We start from the raw sequence: 6,166 nt of genomic DNA on the forward strand, positions 1-6,166 counted from the left end.
TCTGGCCCTCCGTTGGGGACTTGACATTATCCCCACTACCCAGAGGATCTCATTAGCGACGAGGTCGCACTCGACTGGGATAAAGGGGTATTGCATCGCCACGCTGGAAGTACAGGGCGTGACGGTCACCCACTTTAAATTATTCGTCCTTCCCCAATTGTGCGCCCCAGTGTTGCTGGGATTAGACTTCCAGTGTCAGTTCCAAACGGTGTCCCTACACTTTGGGGGACCCCACGCCCCCCTCTCGGTCTGCCATCGCCCCACTCCCGAAGCACCCGAGCAACCCGCCCCCGTGCCCCGGGGCCAATCCTGCGGCCTTTCCACACTCCGGATTGCCCCGCCAGCACTCTTCGCAAACCTCACCCCTGGCTCGAAGCCTGTGGCCACCAAAAGTCGGCAATATAGTTACGAAAACAGGCAATTCATTAGGAGTGAGGTGCGTAGATTGCTGGATGAGGGCATCATCGAACCCAGTTCAAGCCCCTGGAGAGCCCAGGTGGTGGTTGTCAAGAATGGGGAAAAACTACGGATGGTGGTCGACTATAGCCAGACCATTAACCGCTTCACACTCCTGGATGCGTACCCCCTGCCACGCATCACGGATGTGGTGAACCAGATCGCCCAGTACCGCATTTTCTCCACTATTGACCTACGTTCGGCCTACCACCAGCTCCCGATCCGCTGCGAGGACCGACCATTCACGGCCTTTGAAGCGAATGGGCGGCTATATCAATTTCTCAGGGTACCATTCGGGGTCACAAATGGTGTTGCGGTCTTCCAGCGGGAAATGGACAGGATGGTGGACCAGAACGGGCTAACCGCTACCTTCCCGTATCTGGACAATATCACCATCTGCGGCCACGACATGCAGGACCATGACGCCAACCTAGACAAATTTCTTCAAACTGCCCGACAGCTAAACCTGACTTACAATTTGGACAAGTGTGTTTTCCGGACCACACGACTCGCTATTCTAGGTTGTGTGGTGGAAAACGGGATAGTCATGCCAGATCCTGACCGCATGCGTCCCTTAATGGACTTACCCCCCCCCACATACCCAGAAAGCTCTCAAACGCTGCCTGGGCCTTTTCTCGTATTATGCCCAATGGGTTCCAAACTACGCCGACAAGGCACGTCCTCTTATCAAGACCACCTCTTTTCCCCTCTCGACCGAAGCCACAGCGGCTTTCGATCGAATCAAATCTGACATCACTACTGCGATGCTGCACGCGATCGATGAGTCTGTCCCATTTCAAGTCGAGAGCGATGCATCCGACTTCGCCCTGGCAGCCACCTTGAACCAGGCCGGTCGGCCTGTAGCCTTCTTCTCCAGAACCCTCCAGGGTCCGGAGAGTAGACACTCCTCGATCGAGAAGGAGGCCCAGGCCATAGTTGAAGCGGTACGTCGTTGGAGACATTACCTCGCTGGGAGGCGCTTTACACTGTTGACTGATCAACGCGCGGTCTCCTTCATGTTCAGCAACACCCAGCGTGGTAAGATAAAAAACGACAAAATCGCCAGATGGAGAATCGAACTCTACACCTTTAACTATGACATCCTGTACCGGCCTGGTAAGCTCAACGACCCGCCTGACGCGCTCTCCAGGGGGACGTGCGCCAGCATACAGATGGACAGACTACGGAAACTCCATGAGGCGCTCTGTCATCCAGGGGTCACTAGGTTTGCTCACTTTGTCAAGGCGCGCAACTTACCCTACACAGTTGAGGAGATCCGCTCCATGACCCGAGCCTGTTCGGTGTGCGCCGAATGCAAGCCCCACTTCTTCCGTCCGGATAACTCCCACGTCATCAAAGCCACCCGCCCCTTCGAGCGTCTTAGCGTAGACTTTAAGGGACCCCTACCGTCGACCAACCGTAATACCTACATCCTTACGGCCATCGACGAATACTCCCGCTTCCCATTCGCTGTGGCCTGCCCAGACACCACTTCCACCTCAGTGATACAGGCCCTTCACAGTATTTTCACCATCTTCGGGTACCCCAATTCCATCCACAGTGATAGGGGGTCCTCATTCATGAGTGCAGAGCTGCAACAGTACCTTCTGGAGTGTGGTATTGCTTCAAGCAGGACCACGAGCTATAACCCACGCGGTAATGGCCAGGTCGAGAGGGAGAATGCCACCATATGGAGAGCGGTTACACTGGCTCTCCGGTCTAAAGGTCTCCCCACCTCTCACTGGCAGGAGGTTCTCACTAGTGCCTTACACTCCATCCGCTCCCTCCTATGTACTGCAACAAATGCCACCCCCCACGAAAGGATGTTCCTTTTCCCGAGGAAATCCGAATCGGGAACCACTGTACCGGCATGGCTCACCGTCCCTGGCCCTGTCCTTTTGCGACGCCACGTCCGGCACTCAAAGAACGACCCCTTGGTCGACCGAGTGACTCTACTCCACGCGAACCCACATTACGCATACGTGGAGTTCCCAGACGGGCGGGAGGACACTGTTTCGGTGCGGGACCTAGCTCAGGACGCGGTAGACCCAGCAAACCCCCCAACTCCTTATGCTCCAGGCCCCGTGCCGCAACAGAAGGACCAACAGCACCCCAATGACTCGGGCCACCCTGCCGACAAAACGACTGGGGAATTGAGCGACGGAGCAGTCGCACCCGATGAGCCCGCTGGCGACACCACTCCAGCGACCCCAATCCCGGCACCACGGCGGTCACGCCGGATGGTCAGACCCCCTGACCGCTACAGTCCTTGACCTACCCCTTCCTTTTCATTCTCTCCCTCGTTTTTGTTTTTTTTTTCCAGGGTCAATTCTCCAAGAAGGGGTGAATGTGATAGTACAGATCTATCACCAATGTACATAGTGTATATAGTTACTGCATCTAGACTGTGCTTACAGCGATTGGCTGAGAGCTAAGCCACACCTATTGTTTGGGCCTTAAAGGGTTGTGTCCCTAGCCAGGTCGGATCATTCCGGACTGGTCGGCCACCTGTGAAGAGCTCCGGTCTTTTGCTAATAAAAGCCTTGGTTTGGATCAACAAGTCTTTGGTTCTTTCGACGAGCTCTACAACTTCCCAGCTTGGTGCAGCCTGCTCACTCTTTTGTTGAAGGGCAGTTACTGGTGTAATTTCATCACATGACATATCACCTCAAACATAATTAAGGTTGACAGAGTACATCATGATGCCATCTCCTGCATTATGTCGAAATGTAGTTTAGGACCCTAGTTTTGGAATGGTCCTTTTCCCATTCTCTTACCCTCTAATGTTTGTTGATTAACATTGTTTTTAATGAATTTCATTTGACTCAGTTTTGATTTGAAGGAATGAATGTAACTGAAGTCCTGTGCAACATGCTGTGATTGTAGTAGAAAGACAAAAAATTGGGATGAACTCAGCAGGTCTCACACAGGAGGTAAAGATATACAAGACTTGCCTTGATGAAGGGTTCTGGCTTAAAATGTTGGTTATATATCTTTACCTCCTATGGATGCTGTGAGACCTGCTGAGTTCCTCAAGTACTTTTGTGTCGCAACAGAATTCCTACTTTCTTTTCCATTTAACCCCTTGAGGTTGAATTAAAATCTGCTGTAACAATTGATTATTGAAGAATGCTTATTAGAGAAGGCATATAAAGAAGCAAAAATAAGTTGGAAGAGGACCAGGAAAAATTTAATAACTTGGAGAAAACAACGATTAGGAAGCAAAAGATGAATTATGAAAACAGGTTAGCAAATAATATCAGAGGGGGTCTTTAATTTTTTTAAATATTAAAGAATGACTAAAGTAAACATAGGACTGATAGAAAGCAATGCTGGAGAAATTGTGATGAGAGATGCAGAGATGGCAGAGGAACTGAATAAATATTTGGATCAGTCTTCACTATGGCTCACTTGGAAGAGAAATGAGTGCAGATAAGATCTCGAGAGAGAGAGGGTACTTGGGAAGCTAAATGGTCTAAGGATAGAAAAGTCTCCAAACTGGATGGAATGCCCTTGGGTCCTGAAGGAGGGAGCTGTAGAGATTGTTGAGGCATCAGTAATGATCTTCCAGGATTTAATGGGATTTTAACATGGATCTGGTAGGCTGGAGGTTTCCGAATGTCACTCCACTGGTTAAGAAGGGAGCAAGGCAGCAGAAAGAAAATTATAAACCTATTATCTTGACGTCAGTGGTTGGGAAGTGGATGAAGTAAATTGTCAAAGATGAGGTTGTGGTATACCTGGAGGTGCATGAAAAGATAGGCTCAAGTCAGCATGGTTTACTTAAAAGAAAATCATGCCTGACAAACCTATTGCAATTTGTTTGAAGAGATCACAAGTAGGATGGGCAGGGGATAAGCAGTGGACATTATGTATTTGAACCTTCTGAAGGTCTTTGACAAGGTGATAGGACGGGTGGTGCTGAGGATACAGAAAGGCTGGAGAGAGACTTGGATAGATTAGGAGAATGGGGAAAGAGGTGGCAAATGAATTACAATTTTGGTAGAAGAAAGAGATGGGCAGACTATTATTTAAATAGAGAGAAAATTCAAAATTTTGAGGTGCAGGATATCCTAAAGGTTAACCTCCAGGTTTAATGAGTGGTGAAGAAGGTGAATGCAATGTTGGCATTCATTTTTAGAGGAATAGCATATAAGAGCAGTTAGACCTCTAATTTGTAATACCAAGTATAGTATTTAGCGCTTTATTTGAGAAATGATGTGCTGGTGTTGGAGAGGGTTCAGAATAGATTTACTAGAATGAGACCAGGAATGAAAGGGTTAGCTTATGAGGAATGATTGTCAGCTCTTGGACTATACTCGTTGGAATCCAGAAGAATGAAGGAGGACCTCATAGAGATATTTTGGATACTGAAAGGCCTGGATAGATTAGATGTGGCAAGGATGTTTCCCATGGTCAGGGATTCTGGGACAAGAGGGCATAACTTCAGAATAAATTGGTGTCAATTTAAAACAGAGAAACGGACAATTTTCTTTAGTCAGAGGGTCGTGGGTCTACGGAACCTATTGCCACAGGTGGCTGTGGAAGCAAGGTCATTAGATGTATTTAAGGCAGAGATTGATGGGTATTTGGTTAGTCAAGGCATCAAGGGTTATGGGGAGAAAGCCAGGGAGTGGGACTGTGAGAGGGTGGATCTGCTCATGATTAGAATGGTGGAGCAGTTTCAATGGACCAATGGGCCTACTTCTGCTCCTATATCTTGTGATCTCATGAATGAAACATATTGTTAACATTCATGAGGAATCCAGCAAGATTCTGCTCCTATAAAAATATAACTATTTCTGTTTAGTTTGGATTTTTACTTGAACTGAGAGTCTGAAAATTAGACAAAAATTGACCCAGATTTGGACATTTTACTTTTAACAAACAGACAGCAGTGTGTAGAATGTGAGTGACAGTCGCTAGTTGAAGGACTTTTGGAGGAACACTGGAATTATGGAAGTAAAAGGATAGGAATAAGCCATCCACTCCCTTGAGTTAATTTTCTAATTTGTTCAGTCTCTTGGTCCACCTACCTAACAATTAATCAGTCTCTATGAAGAGTCCCAACCTGAAGCAGTGACTGAGGATTTCTACCGATGGATGCTCTTTGATCTGCTGAGTTCCTCCAATATCTTATTGCTGGCTCAATATTCCAGCATCTGCAGTTTTTGTGTTTCCTTAAGATTCTATTGATGTCTTAAAATATATTTTTCTGATTTATTTTTTTATTGGGAGACAATTGGGAGAGTTTTTTTGTGTGAAGGTATTTCCTGATTTCATTCTTAAATGACCTTGGACCAATTTACTAATCCTCTTATTCACCAATCTCCCCAGTAGATGAAATTGATTCTCTTTGGTCACTATTTTAAATATTTTCATTCTTTAACATGTTATGTGCAGGCTTCCGTAATTTTAATTAGGAAGCAATTCAGGTCATATATCAATGCTCCAATTTAAAAATCACACTCTGCTGTAAGCTTACAAAGAATATATTCATGTATAAATAAGATCTGAATAACTTTTCCAGTAGAATTTGTCGGCAGCACTGGTGAATCTGTCTGCCTTTCAGCAGGCATAAATACATTTCATGTAATATGACACTGTTTTATTACTATGATAATAAACTGTATCTTGAACTATAATAGCGCTAGACCCAGATTTGAATCTGGAGCTGTCTGTAAGGAGTTTGTACATTCTCCCCATTTCT

The sequence above is a fragment of the Narcine bancroftii genome, chromosome 1 (assembly GCF_036971445.1).
Source record: "Narcine bancroftii isolate sNarBan1 chromosome 1, sNarBan1.hap1, whole genome shotgun sequence".
In the NCBI taxonomy this organism is placed as follows: domain Eukaryota; kingdom Metazoa; phylum Chordata; class Chondrichthyes; order Torpediniformes; family Narcinidae; genus Narcine; species Narcine bancroftii.